Source organism: Lolium rigidum, chromosome 3 (genome assembly GCF_022539505.1).
Source record: "Lolium rigidum isolate FL_2022 chromosome 3, APGP_CSIRO_Lrig_0.1, whole genome shotgun sequence".
Taxonomy (NCBI): Eukaryota; Viridiplantae; Streptophyta; class Magnoliopsida; order Poales; family Poaceae; genus Lolium; species Lolium rigidum.
Window position 1 is genome coordinate 302,529,405 of NC_061510.1, and position 16,121 is coordinate 302,545,525.

The following is a 16,121-nucleotide window of genomic DNA, read 5'->3' on the forward strand; positions in this document are numbered from 1 at the left end:
TTGTTCAAAGTACTTAATCACATTAAATCTAGTACCAACTATTATTTTAAGAATTGTATCATATTTTGAAACCCTAATACTACTATAAGTAAGAACCTTGATCCCATTATTTTATGTGATCACCCCAAATTGTTTTAACTCTAAAACCCTAACTCTATGATTTGATGTGGAACCCTAAAACTCTAATGCCATTAGAAGCTCTAGCTCCATTAATTCATATGAACCCTAAATTGTTTCTAACCCTAACCCTAGGTTAGAACATGTGATCTTGATACTTTCTTTTGACTCGTAGCACAATAATAGCAAATAAATACTTGCCATGTCCACATAAAAGGTAGGAACCCTACCACTAAGAATTTAGTATTCCATATGTTCATCTTAATCAAACCTAAATGATCAAATATGATCAACCAAGTCTAAAACCTAGATCCTATTATTGACATCATATCCCATACACACTAAACCCTACTAGTGTTAGATACTCATAAACTATCCTATTTAGGAATCAACCATTCTTTACTTAGGGGATCACGTAACAAACCATAGACAACCTCAACCCTAATTGTTATACTTCTTAATACTTAAGAAGTATGTTCTTCAAAAGTTATTCTTTTGAAGTAAATAAAGAATCATCATCAACCTGCTCATTAGGACCTATAAACTCTAGCCAACTATCACCAGTAAGATATAACCCACCTTAATAGCAACCATGTGTAATTAATTGCTTAAGTTGCTTAAGCTTAACGCAAACCTACAAATTCTAGCTGTTGATGAATCCAACATTGTTGGGATCCATCTAATCCTTACTCCAGAAACTAGATAAACCATAGTCAACCATAGAACACCACGAACCTAATTATCATATTTGTTCTTTATTAAAGAACATGCTCTTCAAAAGTTATTCTTTTGAATGATATAATAAGTAATCATCAACCATGCACTATAGGACTTAAAAGTGATAGAGTGCTCTTTACTTATTATATAACTACTATTCCTTGGTGAGTATGATTGTTACTATGCATTTTACCACTTGCTTATGATTCTAAAACAACACAATTTTGAATAAGAACCTTGTTTGTGAATCACTCTAAAAGTGCAACACACCCTAAACTAATCATTACCACTCACTAATCCTAAATCATCGGGGTTAGGTCACGCTGAGAGCGATTGCATCTCATACTTATGCATTATTGCATCCTTGCCAATCTTTTAAACATCGTCCTTACCGGACGATGATGCTATTTCAGAATTTGGAGTTATTGTGTATCGAAGACCTTGCCTGCATAATCTTGCAGTCAAGAAAGGCAAGTTCATCGCTTGCTCATGTCATTTGAGTATTTTTACCAAATTACTTGCAAAGTACTATATTTATCACTATTGCATAAAAAAGCAAAACCACTATTTTCATAACTATGAATATGACTATGTGGTGGGCAATGGAACCATGGATTGTGTTGATATGGTGGAGGTTCCATTGCAAGGGTTTATATCCATCTAGGGTTAAACAACAAATGTCGTCCAGTGATTCTTGTGCCGTAATACCCGTGTTAACCATAAGATCTGGAGTGGGACGGAATAGTCAATTGTATTTCCACCTCTTGTACATCAACGGATGCGCTTTACCGTAGACCCTTCATCCAAGAGAGGACAAGTGGTAGCGTGGGGGTCCCGTTGAAGTCCCCACGGTTATTGCGGTCTATGATGGGTTGCATCTCGCGGCGAAGGAGTTCATGGTAGAGACCTGAACTGTTGTCGTGGTCGGGGGCCGTCCTTAATTGGTATAAGAGCACCGGTGAGGACCCAGGGTCGGAGTTTGCAGCAAAGGGTGGGTGTATGAGGTAGCGGAGGAATATGATTGGCTATGACCTTATACCGGGCCTCACACCAAAGGAAGTGTGGACGAGAACTATAGACTCGGTTGGCACCAAGGTTAAGATCTCTTATGGGTAAAGCAACACACCTCTGCAGAGTGTAATGAATCGTGACCTGTCACTCCCTGTTCCGGGATATGGAACTGCGAACACTGCCGGAAAGGAACTCCATGAAGTTCTAGTAAACCGGTGAAGGCTGACGGACATAGTTCTTCTGAATAAAAGCAACCTTTTGAAGAAATGGTTATGAAAACCTGCATTGGTATTAGACTTTCCGGTCTAATGCCGTAGCTAGTGCATTAAACACCTCTTTCCTATAATGAACTTGTTGAGTACGCTCGTACTCATCCCACTCTTAAATCCCCTGCTTAGATATGGAGGCATCGAAGGAGGATCTACCGTGCAACTCGAAGACCGAGGAGTCTACAAATACTTCAAGGGGACAGAAACCTGCCGGAAGAGTCAAACACCACAACTACCATGGAGAAAACCTAAATTAAGTAGTAGAAGGGAACTAGCTTCCTAAACCTAGCTCCTATTTAGCTAGAATCTAGTCATAGCCTCTTTAGCTAGTCAAATACTCTATAAATAGAGTCCGTGATAAGATTAGATCACGAGTCGTTCTTCTGGAGTTTATTTGCAGTTTACCTCATTGTAAAGTAGGAGGCTGTGTGGATCTTTTGTAAAGAGTCCGTGTTGTAATTCTATAGACATGCCTTGGACCCGCATATGTTTTCGTTGTACCACTCGAGCGATATAATACTAGTGGAACGGTGTTTCATTGGTGTTATATCAGACTTGCATACTACACCATGCAGTGGTATGTCGGGTCACCACAGTTGGTATCAGAGCAAATTCTTTGACCCTAGGATTAAAACCCTTTAAAGGAGACCTATAGGATTGGTAGTGTCTATAGGAAGTTGTCTTAGCTAAACCAAATAGTTCTGATGACTTGAGATGGATATTCACTTGAGAATAATCCTGACACACTTAAGTCAACTTTTCTTATCTATTCTTCTTAAGTAAAGTTAGTTAGATAATCCCAAGTATGTATCACACCAGTAAGTCCTTAAAACAATATATGAGTAGACCATAGTTGGTATACAATACATGGTAGTCCAAAGAGAGGATACAACCATAAGGAAGATATCCTATTGGAAGATGTGTACCAAACAAATGTTATGGTTAAGTAACAGTTATTCTGATCTATAATAGAAGAGATAACAAGTGACGAAGATAAGTATATAAGGTAAATGTCTTACTAGAAGATGTAGATCAATACAAGTAATGGGTAAGTAAATTATCCAAACTTGTAAAACAACTGATAGTAAGGGATGAATATGAGTCATATTAGGTAGTATAGACCATGATGAGTTAATCATGGGAGGTAAGGAAGGGAGATAGGAATAAAACTTGTCTACTTACATGGTAGAGTTGTTAATCATACATGATTCACCTGAGAATCGTTATGTGATGGACTAAAACATCATAAATACTTAGGAGGAGTACAATAATAAGTCAGGTCATCAACAACAGAGCAAGATTTGTGTTCCAAAACCATGGGAACCGTGTCAAGTACATCGAACCCTAGTTACATGGTAAGAACACATGGAAGTATAAGAGTTATATTTCCATAGTTATGTGTTTAGAGTGACGATGTTGGAACCTAAAGATATCATGTGAGGTATTCCTCAACAAAAAGGGAAGCTAAATTAGTACTTTCAAAGAAAATTAGGTTAACCTTAACTATCCTAGACCATTTTGTTTCAAGTTTATCTCATTGCAAATGTGCAATTAAGGTAAAGGGTGAGACAAATAGTAGAATCCCATATATTCGTGCTAAGTATCACGATTTAAACCTATCTTATGTGGTGTTATATACTACACATCAGAGCCTGATGTTTAGATATGTCTTACTCAATTATTTTATTCAGGCCTATGATGATGTGTATTATAAGCACAAAGCTGAATCTTCTTGGATTTTATTGGATTTTAATTGATTGACTAGATCTGTGCATGAAGTTTGACCTTGGTGTGCAAATGCATGTTGCATCATTGAGTTTTTCTTGATGTTACAGGTCTAGAGGGTAAATGGGATCGCGTGAGGGAGGGACGAGTTACCAACCAACTGAGGAAATAGTAACAACTCATGAAGCAAGGGAGGCAAAAGAAGGTCAGGAAAGATAAGCTAAGCGGATGGAAGAGGCATTATCCGCCACTAGATCGTCAACATCAACCCCTGTCCTGCTTGGGCAAGAATTCTTTGAGCACATGGAAAGGATGGGTGAGGATAGAGCAGCAAACTTAGCACAAAAAAATGAATTTTTTCATACGTTTGATACGTGAGAATAATGGAGGTATCAGAAATGGAGGGCCAAAAGGAGTGAGTCTTACGGAATTCCTACAAACCAATCCACTGACTTTTGCTACCGCACCAGAACCTATGGATGCGGATGATTGGTTGAGGGACACTGAGCGGAAATTAAAGACAGTTCGGTGTAATGATGAAGAGAAGGTTAGATATGCCACCTATCTACTATCAGGACTAGCAGCGTCATGGTGGGATAACGTGATTCTAATTCAACCTTCGGGACATGTTTTCACGTGGGACGAGTTTAAGAAGAAGTTCCGAGAAGCCCAGGTTCCTGAAAGTATCATGGAACTAAAGAGAAGAGAGTTCGAGACCTTGAAGCAGAATGATTTGTCGGTATGGAAATATCTAGTAGAGTTTGATCGTTTATCACGTTATGCAGCAGAGGATGTGAACATAGAGGAGAAAATGATAAAAAGGTTCTTAAAAGGGATGAATCCATTCCTGAAAATGCAGTTGAATCTAACTAAATGCACAAGGTTCCACGAGCTAGTGGATACTACAATTACTTTGGAGAATGATTATGAAGAAGTGCAGAATGAAAGAAAACGGAAGGCAAGGTTGGAACCACAACCAATTCAGATACAACAAACTCGATCGAGAGATGAATTTCCAAACTAGAGATGAGACAATCACACCGTTTTATAGTCAAGTTCGATGCCATAACTGTGCAAGAAAAGGTCACTATGCCAAGGATTGCACGCAACAGGATATTACCTGTTTTGGATGTGGACAATTAGGTCATATGAAATCAGAATGCCCGGATCCATATCTGGTACGAAGATCAAATGAAGCAATGAACAAATTTTCAAATCATCGGGGGAGCTCATCATCTAAGAAGTTCAAACAAGGAAGTGGATGGAGCACAAGGACGGATGCATAGGACTTTGACCATACTTATTCTGACCCAATCAGTATGTTGAAACAACTTCTTTATTTAGCACAATAATAGTTGCAGAATAATATCTTTAAATTGCTCAAGCTTTCATGGGGAACACACTTGTCCTGTGTAAAGTTGGAATAACCATAGTTGCATAACCAACTAACATATCGTACTGGTATTCACAACCATGTGGGTACACAATCAATCCAAATAGGATACCCTAGAAAAGTACAATAGAAAGCCAAGGAAAAGACATATAGCCTAACCAAGGAGCTAGTTGGTTGGGGAAGATGAACTTAGCAACCATTAGGACATCCCTAAGGGGGAGAGCGAGGGATCAGTTGGATCCAATATGAATCAATACTTTGAGCAAGATAGTTGATGAAGGTCTGAACTGAGAGAAAGTTCGATCTTATTTTTATAAGATCATCGAACACTACTTTCAGAAGGATGTCAGACCAGAAGCCGAGGTTTATACCTCGAGGAAGTAAGAAGTGGACTATAACTTGAGAAAGTGAGTAATATTTACTCAGAAGTATGAAAGCTCAAGTAAGACAAAACCTAATGGATTCCAGGAAGAATCTGGACAAGGGATATATTCAATTATATCTAGTGAGATCACCACGGAGTTCGAGAGAAGTCGTAGTCTGCATAAGTCAGATCCACACTCCGGAAACGTGAGAGAGTTCAAACTTCGAGGACGAAGTTTAGTTTAAGGGGGAGAGACTGTAATATCCCAGGATTGGGGGTTACAAAAAGAGAGGAAACATATGTGTGCATTGCATTCATGCATAGAAAATCCGGGGAATTTTCGCGCTTTTGTTTAAAACCTCCAAAGGGATCGAGGTTTCTCTTACATCGGTGGAATTGAGTTAGTCTTAGATGTGGGTGCGATATGACCTTTCTGAACTCATGTGTTTTGGGGGAAATAATTTGAATTCAAATTCAAATATGGAAAACAGAAATTCAAATAAGAATTTGAATTGGAATTTAAATCTAAACAAGTATATAAACATAATAAGTAATAGTACACACATTTTATAACTCCAAATGAACAAACAATTTAAACTTTATTATAAATAACATTATCCAATTATTTACAAGTCACATAAATAGAAGTAGAGAAAGATTACAACAAGAAAATAAAAGAAGTCCTAAATCTAAATCTTCTCACTTATGATTTTCTTGTTCCCTGCCAAATAGACAACAAAGACTAAAGAAAAATGTTTGTTAGGATTAAAATGTATGCATCTCCCAGGGAGATGCAAATTAATGTAGGAGCTAGCACTCAGAAACCTGGGAACTTGTCCAGATGTCTTAACCTCATTGGAATTGATCAAGTTTAGCAAATGGTTAAGCATCAGAGAGGCAACAAAGGGCAACTTGAGGCATCAAGGAGACATCATTTAAGGCAACCACTCATCTTATCCTTATGCAACAACAATAATGTATACCAAGGGAAATCAAGTAAATTTAGGCAACAATTATATCAGGGGACCAAAACCAGTCAGCACTAGCTCCATTGTTACAAGCTCACAATTTAAAAGTTATTCACCATTGACAATAGTTAGTCAAGATGAATCAATAGCCGGAAAAATTGATTAATAAGTCTCAGCCATCAATTTAAATACATGTAACTTCACATCCAATCAAATTAATACACTTGGCAGTATCAATAATAAAGGCCCAACTAGGATAAGAGCAAGCTGACGTTGCTTGCACTAGGAGGAGAAGCAAACCAACTTGTTAACATACACATGGAGATGGGGCCACTTGCAAGCAGCACTATCACACCTGCATGCTAATGTGTTGTCACGCACACAATGAACAACCAGCAGTATAAAAGCAGGGCCATCACAGCCAGCCAAACTGTTTGGTTCATACATCAATGTATTCAGTACAAGAAGCCCTTTAAGCACACACATCAGTAGTTATCCAGAAAAGGGTAGAACACAAGAACACCCCAGTTGGCCACTCAAAACCATCAGGAAGCAAATCAAGCCACCAAGAGCTACAGGCTATCACAAGGAAAAGAGTTTACTCCAGAATCAAGAAGCCCAAGTTATCAAGATCAGAAGGTAGAAATCCACCAGAAATACAAATATATGTTCTTGCATTTGCATAACCACGTGAAGTGAAATAAGAGGGGGGAAACATGAAGCCATCAGGTCCAACTACCCTGAAACTAGATTTTTTATCTAGGAGGATGGGAAGAATCTATTTCTCTCAGATTGGCATAGAGGTGCTATGCTACATCATCATCGAGATTGGGAAAGCCATCTTTTAGTATCTGTTCTTATCCAATATTGAGCCTCAGCCTTTGCATCCTAGGCAGGGCCAAAGAATCAAGTACATCATCCGTTCTTATCAAAATATATAGTATAGCCCTTCACCGAAATCCACTAGCTGTAGAGGTATACTTAGGATCCAGGAAATCACTCCTAGGCCAACTAAGTAGAGCCGATAAAGCAAGCAAAGCCACAAGCTAACCATCATATAAAGTATCCCTTTATAAGCGAGCATATCCGTCCAAGAAGATAATAAAGCATCACTTGTGCACTACAGCACAATTCTGTCCGAGGATCATATATATACATATGCTTTAGCCATTATCATAAGCAAACGAGTTAATAATCAACATATTACGAAATCTACTTAGGGTCCAGGAAAACAATCCCAGGCCAACCAAGTAGTACCATAATCGCAGACATAGCATCGTAAGCATGCATATGAGCTCAAAAGTCAAACTACCGGGCCAATCATCAAGTAAATTGTCCTTTTGTAGCAACAATATCCGTATCTTATTGTCCGCACTCATATATGAGTTAAATAGGGTACCACACTATCACAAGCAATCTCAAGTTAAAGATTAAGCCACACATAGCACAAGCCGTTGAGCAATTAAATCGAGCATGGTCAGCCCCGAACCACACCTCACGAGAAGCTATAACACATGCCGGGATGAGCCATATAGAGGCATTGAATCAAGCACAAGGTACTGGATCATCTGGCAGCATTACACACATATATATCACCAATATCACCTCATGACCACAAGCTTTCAATAGTCAATTGAATGAACTAGTACAACCACAAGCTAGTAGTAACCAGATAGCAGTAGGTATGAGCACAAAAAGAAAAGAGGAATAGCTCACAGTGTAGTAGGAGCGTAGTCGCAGCCGTCGATGCCAGGGTTGCGCCTACGGCACCGTCCAGCCGGTGTCGAGAACGAAGTAGCCGCCACGCCACCAGTTCACCGTCAACGTAGGCATCACGAGCAGCACCCCAACACCAACATCACCACCTCATGAACCAAAACAGCCGGACACAGCGTAATAGAGCTGGAACCTGACGGGATTGAGGTACAGGTGCTCATGGAGGTGTAGAGGAGATAAAGAAGATCAAAGGGAGGCGCAACGGCGCGTCGCAGTACGCCGGCGACCAAGCCATTCGTAGGCTAGGGTTGCCGTGAGGCACGCGTGCGGGAAAGGAGGCGGCGCCGAGGTAGCGGCTGATGGTCGGTAAGTCTGTGGTGAAGCCACGCCGAGGAGCAGCGTCGGAGGAGTAGACCGGCAACAGCCGGAGCAGCAGCAGGCGGCGGTAAAACCGCCGGTGACCACTAGGGTTTCCAGGGTCGTGAGCGAGCAACCTAGGCCGAGGAAAACAAATCGATCAGGGGAAGCTTGTAGAGCTTGGCGCGGCCGACCAAAACCCTAACTCGTCGGCCTCAGAGAGGGCCAGGAGCAGCCGGGGGCGGGCGGCGACGCCGTAGGGGCCTGGTGGTCGCGAGAGAGAAAGATTGGTGGGGATCGTGTCCGTGTGCGAGAGAGGGGTGAGTGAGGGCTGGGTTGGGTCGGGTTGAACCCGACCAGGTCGGGCACTACTAGGCCAGCCCATTAAGCTGGGTCCGACTGAATCTGATGGTCTCTGCCCATCCAGCCCATCCTATTCTTTTGGGATGTAATTTTTAGAAAAATTTCTCTAAGTAAATAAAGTGATAAGAAAAGGCAAATAATAATAATAATAACTAATATTAAATTTCAATGAAAAGTTATTTACTCCAACCTTTTTATTTAACAAGTTAATAATTTATAAGTTAAATAACCAACATAAAAATCCTAATTCTCGAAATTAAACCCTATCTAGTATTTGTCTTAATTCTTAAACCTTTTAAAATAGGGATTTCTATTTTCCTGCCCCTGGCTCCTTAGTTTTACTCAGTTTTCCCCAGCTCCTTAGTTTTTCCTCAGTTTTCCCCAAGCCCTTGTTTGAAACCCGCAGAAGCAGCTCAGACGGCAGGATTCCCGTTTAGTTGACCGTTCTGTCACGTGTGGGGCCGCGTCGTGTGGGGCCGCGTCGCGTGGGGCTGGTAGAAAGGGACCGCATGGGATAGGACGAGACCGCGTTTGGTTGCACGTGAGCAGGAGCTGGGTTCTGTCTCTCTCGGCCCCAAATTGGCATTATTAAGAGCACCTTTTTCCCCTCTTTCTCTCTGTCCTTTTCACCAAAATAGTATCAAATCTAGAGAAGCTTGCATTTCTGTATTTCTTCAATTATTTGTGTCTTTTGGCCCTCGTTGTTTGCCCAATATGGCAGCAAATCTAGTACTCCCTCTGGTCCATATGTATGTAGTTAAATCTAGAAGCAAATCTCCAGGGTAATGTACGATAAATTCATAGTCATAGTAAATAGAGAAAACAAAGACCAACAAAATATAGTAGAATAGGGATAGATAATAGGGATCCCTCCCTAGATAATAAGCTGCATACACAGCAGCCAACATAGTAACAGAGTTCGAGGTTCTTGACAGACACCATCATATTAACAACATAACAACAAGGGATCCCTAGCTAACAACAAAGGGATCCCAACAACAAAATGGGAGGCAGCAGACAGACACGTCCGAGACTCCGCCTACCCCATCTGGCTCTCCCTCCACTTGTTGCTGCAGCTCCCCTTGGGAGCCTTGGGCTTGAGCGGAGGCATGCGCCCGACGGAGATCTCCACCCGCTGCATGATGCGGAGGTGCATGCCGAGCGCCCTGTGCTTGGCGCGGAAGGAGTAGACGTTCACCATCGTGCCGACCTTGGGGAAGGTGTTGCTGATGTTCTCGGCATGCGTGACGAGGCAGTTGAAGTCTGTGGCGCCGAGTCTCCTGGTGCAGAAGGGGCACCTGTACACACCCTTGGCGAAGTAGGAGATGTATCGGCCGACCTGCAGCCTCCGCAGCACCTGGCGAGTCTTGACGTCCTCCTCCTCGTCGTCGCTGCCGACGTCGCTGCCAGACATCTGATCCATATCAACCAGAAACTATGAGTGAATGAGTTGCAACGATGACGAACGTGCATGATAACAAAGTTAGGAAAAACAGAGTTAGCCTCAGTTAGAGTGGGCATGATTATATATCTACAGGGAAGGTGTAAGCGAACCAAAGCTCATGCACAACAGATTTGTACATAGCAATGGTTCGCTGAACCCTCCCTGTAAAAATTTGTGCCCAACGATTCATCATAGGCAAAGAAACAGATTCCAGATCTGAACTTGAACACATTCCAGATTATTTGCAAAATTAAACGGTTGATATCTTTTGATTAGTGCATAAAATAATTGATTGAGATCCCATGATTACTTGCATAAATTAACCGATTGAGATCCAATTATTACTTGCATAAATTAACCGAACGGCCGAACCCCAAATCTTAAAGGAAATCAAGAAGTGATCAAAACAAAATGGAATAAAATCGGCGCAAATATTAGCCCAATACTCATCCATCTACAGATCCATCTACACCAGCAAAAATAGGGTTCAAAAAGGAATGGGGAAACAAAAAGGAAGCAAACCGTAGTTACCTCGTTCCATGGGTCCTCCGAGAAGGTGTCGTAGGGGTTCGGGGGCCGGACGTACGGCACCGGCTCATAGGGGTCAAATCCCGGCGGGATCTGACTGCCACCGGCGGCAGCAGCCTCCGATGCACCGGCGGCGGCGGCGACGTCCGTTGAGGGGACGCGTCGAAGAGGGAGGCGTCACGCTTGGAGCCGACGGCGCCGTCGACGATGGGATTGGCATTCTCCTTGTCCATCTCGCCGGCAGAGGAGAGGGAGAGGGAGAGGGTTTTTTGCTTGGGAGCTTTGGAGAAGATGATGGGACGTGAGAGAGGCGTCGTTGCGTGGGCGAGTGAGAGTGACAGAGATAGTGGGAGGAGGCGTCTATAAAGGCGAGGGGTGGTTAATGCGACCCGCGTCCTACGCGTCCACCGCTGCACGTCTGCACGTCTTGGACTTCTGCAATGCGACATGCGTCCACGATTGCACGTCTTCGACTTCTGCACCGCGACCCGCGTCTACGCGTCAACAATTGCACGTCTTCCATTTCTGCACCGCAACACGCGTCCTCGAGTCTAACCCTAGAAATTTAGATATACTCAGATATAACCTCGTGTCATATACTAGCATTTTTTGTGTGCTCAGTTTTCCCCTTGAGTGCTAATACTGGCTAGTGCAATATGCTCAGTTTTACCCTCAAGTGGCTGGTCAACAGACAGTCAACAAATGGGATTAACTAGTTAAATGAGTCATTTAATGTGCAAAAAATTCCGAAAAATAGTGGCACATACTCATGGAGTCTTTACAACAAATTGCTAGTTCTCAAAACATAGATAAGTCATAGATAAATCAAGTTTTACCACAAATTGCCACTTCTCAAAGGCCTTCTCAAATCACCTAGTAGCTATGAAGGTTCATGGTTTTCCACAATAAGCCCTTCCCAAAACAGCTTTCCCCAAAACATACTTTGTCTAAATGAGGCCACAATTCTCACACTCATGTATATTTATATTGCAAATAGTTTGAGGTAGGCCAAGATGGGTTTCATTGTACAAAACACGCATTTTCCATTTTTTAAATCTCATATTTGAATCCCTTAGTCTGTTTATTATACAGGTGCCCATTGGTTTCTTGATACTACTCAGTTTTGCCCTCTCCCTCCAAAAATTCTCACAGACGTGCAACATTGCTCTGATTGGTCTAGCCCATGTCACGCGGATCGTGCCCGCCGACCGTTGATCGTATGATCTAACGGGCAGGATAACCTCTCTCTCTCTCTGTCGGCGGTTACCTTCCACTCTCTAAGTATGCTAAAGGGCGGTTTTCTGTATTCATTTTCACGCGCTAAAAATTATAAACTCTTTTAGGCATTACTTTTCACGCAAAAAATGATAAACCATCACCGATTTGTTGTAGCCATTAATTTTCACGAAAAAATAATAAACCATCACCGATTTGTTGTAGCCATTAATTTTCACGTAAAAAATGATAAACCATCACCGATTTGTTGTAGCCATTAATTTTCACGCAAAAAATGATAAACCATCACCGATTTGTTGTAGCCATTAATTTTCACGCAAAAAATGATAAACCATCACCGATTTGTTGTAGCCATTAATTTTCACGCAAAAAATGATAAACCATCACCGATTTGTTGTAGCCATTAATTTCACGCAAAAAATGATAAACCATCACCGATTTGTTGTAGCCATTAATTTTCACGAAAAAAATGATAAACCATCACCGATTTGTTGTATCCATTACTTTTCACGCAAAAAAATCCCTTTTCAGAAGGTCGAAAAAACCTAACATGTTACAAAAGCTGGTTTCAGTGAGACCTAACCAAATTTGGCATACATGATGCCATATCTATAACAACAAGGAATATCTAAAAGGGAAAGTTTCACAAAATTTCAAATTTAGGGCGAAAATGATGCCATACATTATGCCATAACTTGTTACCAAATCTGAAAATCAATTGGGGATTATAAAGGGAAATAAAAAGTTCGAAAAATGTAAAAACGAAACAATCTATCTATCTATGTATAGAAGATCAGCTGTATGAAATTTGAGGTCATTTAGAGAATGTAGAAAAAATCACCTTGTTAGAAAAGCTGGTTTCAGTGAGACGAAACGACATGCGTTTAAGCAAAGTGATTTTTTCGAACATCTCCAAATGACCCCAAATTTGCCATACATGATGCCATACGTGTAACAACAAGGAACCCTATCTAAAAAATGTCAAAAAAGTTTGCCCAACCATATAGCTCTATCAAAAAGAACCTCACCATGGCGCTAGTATAATTTTGGGCTTAGTTACAAGGGTCCCTAGTTACAAACTTTCGTTACCTAACCTTCAACACGAAACTTGTTTCAAATCACTTTTGGCGTACAAGAAACAAATCCCACCTTGATTCGAGCACCACAGCCTCCAAACGATGCCGATGCCGATATCGGCATGGTCAGAACGACTATGCTCGCCGCCACTGCTAGGTCACCGTCGGGATGCACCGTCAATCCCGTCCCCTCATTCGATCACTGACACACCAGAGATACCGCCGAGACCAATGCCGAACGTACATGCTGATGCTAATGCCGAACATGCATGCACGCCGCTGTGGGCACGGCCACGCCGCCCCGCTATGCTGGACGCCACAGACCACCGCGAGGTCTTTCCCTTCGCCACCACACTCTTCTAGCACCCATCTATACACGCCAGAAAGGAGAGACACTAGTTTTCTCTACATTGCTCGCATTCGTGTCGGACACGGTCAGTCAAAGTTTTGAGGTAGTCGTCGATGTCGTCGACCATTTCTTCTCTTCTTTGCATGGTTAAACGCGTCTAGTTCATATCTATCTAATGCGTCTGGTCTCGCCTCATGCAGTTCTTTGTGGACGTCGATCTCATCTCGGCACCCCGCAGGCCACCTCCTCCGTGCCATCGCTGTAGAGCTCCGTTTAAAAATCTATTCCTACCCGTGTATTGCCCATTGTATCAGCGCCATGGCCCACTTGTCATTCGATATACCGAAGCCCCACTCGTGCGCGTTTTGGTCGGGGATACGAGCGATGCTTACGGTCAAACAAAGATGGATGGTCCGACGTGTCTTTGCGGGCTCTACGTGGCCCCACTAGTCGGAAGATAACGGTCAACCGTCGGGCAACCGGCCGTTACATCACGTGTGATGGTTTTAGACAAAGGCTTGGGTAAAACTGAGGAAAAACTAAGGAGCTGGGGAAAACTGAGCACAACTAAGGACCCGAGGGCACGAAAATAGAAATCCCTTTAAAATAATTACAAGCTAAGGCTATTATTAATTTTGTTCAAAGTACTTAATCACATTAAATCTAGTACCAACTATTATTTTAAGAATTGTATCATATTTTGAAACCCTAATACTACTATAAGTAAGAACCTTGATCCCATTATTTTATGTGATCACCCCAAATTGTTTTAACTCTAAAACCCTAACTCTATGATTTCATGTGGAACCCTAAAACTCTAATGCCATTAGAAGCTCTAGCTACATTAATTCATATGAACCCTAAATTGTTTCTAACCCTAACCCTAGGTTAGAACATGTGATCTTGATACTTTCTTTTGACTCGTAGCACAATAATAGCAAATAAATACTTGCCATGTCCACATAAAAGGTAGGAACCCTACCACTAAGAATTTAGTATTCCATATGTTCATCTTAATCAAACCTAAATGATCAAATATGATCAACCAAGTCTAAAACCTAGATCCTATTACCAAAGCCATCATCCTTATTTATTCCTATTTAGCATCACACTATTTTGATGAACTCTAATAGCAACTATGCTAATATTGACATCATATCCCATACACACTAAACCCTACTAGTGTTAGATACTCATAAACTATCCTATTTAGGAATCAACCATTCTTTACTTAGGGAATCACGTAACAAACCATAGACAACCTCAACCCTAATCGTTATACTTCTTAATACTTAAGAAGTATGTTCTTCAAAAGTTATTCTTTTGAAGTAAATAAAGAATCATCATCAACCTGCTCATTAGGACCTATAAACTCTAGCCAACTATCACCAGTAAGATATAACCCACCTTAATAGCAACCATATTTAATTAATTGCTTAAGTTTCTTAAGCTTAACGCAAACCTACAAATTCTAGCTGTTGATGAATCCAACATTGTTGGGATCCATCTAATCCTTACTCCAGAAACTAGATGAAACCATAGTCAACCATAGAACACCACGAACCTAATTATCATATTTGTTCTTTATTAAAGAACATGCTCTTCAAAAGTTATTCTTTTGAATGATATAATAAGTAATCATCAACCATGCACTATAGGACTTAAAAGTGACAGAGTGCTCTTTACTTATTATATAACTACTATTCCTTGGTGTGTATGATTGTTACTATGCATTTTACCACTTGCTTATGATTCTAAAACAACACAATTCTGAATAAGAACCTTGTTTGTGAATCACTCTAAAAGTGCAACACACCCTGAACTAATCATTACCACTCACTAATCCTAAATCATCGGGGTTAGGTCACGCTGAGAGCGATTGCATCTCATACTTATGCATTATTGCATCCTTGCCAATCTTATAAACATCGTCCTTACCGGACGATGATGCTATTTCAGAATTTGGAGTTATGGCGTATCGAAGACCTTGCCTGCATAATCTTGCAGTCAAGAAAGGCAAGTTCATCGCTTGCTCATGTCATTTGAGTATTTTTACCAAATTACTTGCAAAGTACTATATTTATCACTATTGCATAAAAAAGCAAAACCACTATTCCGGGATATGGATCTGCGAACACTGCTAGAAAGGAACTCCATGAAGTTCTAGTAAACCGGTGAAGGCTGACGGACATAGTTCTTCTGAATAAAAGCAACCTTTTGAAGAAATGGTTATGAAACCCTGCATTGGTATTAGACTTTCTGGTCTAATGTTGTAGCTAGTGCATTAAACACCTCTTTCCTATAATGAACTTGTTGATGTTGGAGATATGCCCAAGAGGCAATAATAAAAGTGGTTATTATATATCTTTATGTTTATGATAAATGTTTATATACCATGCTATAATTGTATTAACCGAAACATTGATACATGTGTGATATGTAAACAACAATGAGTCCCTAGTAAGCCTCTTAACTAGCTTGTTGATTA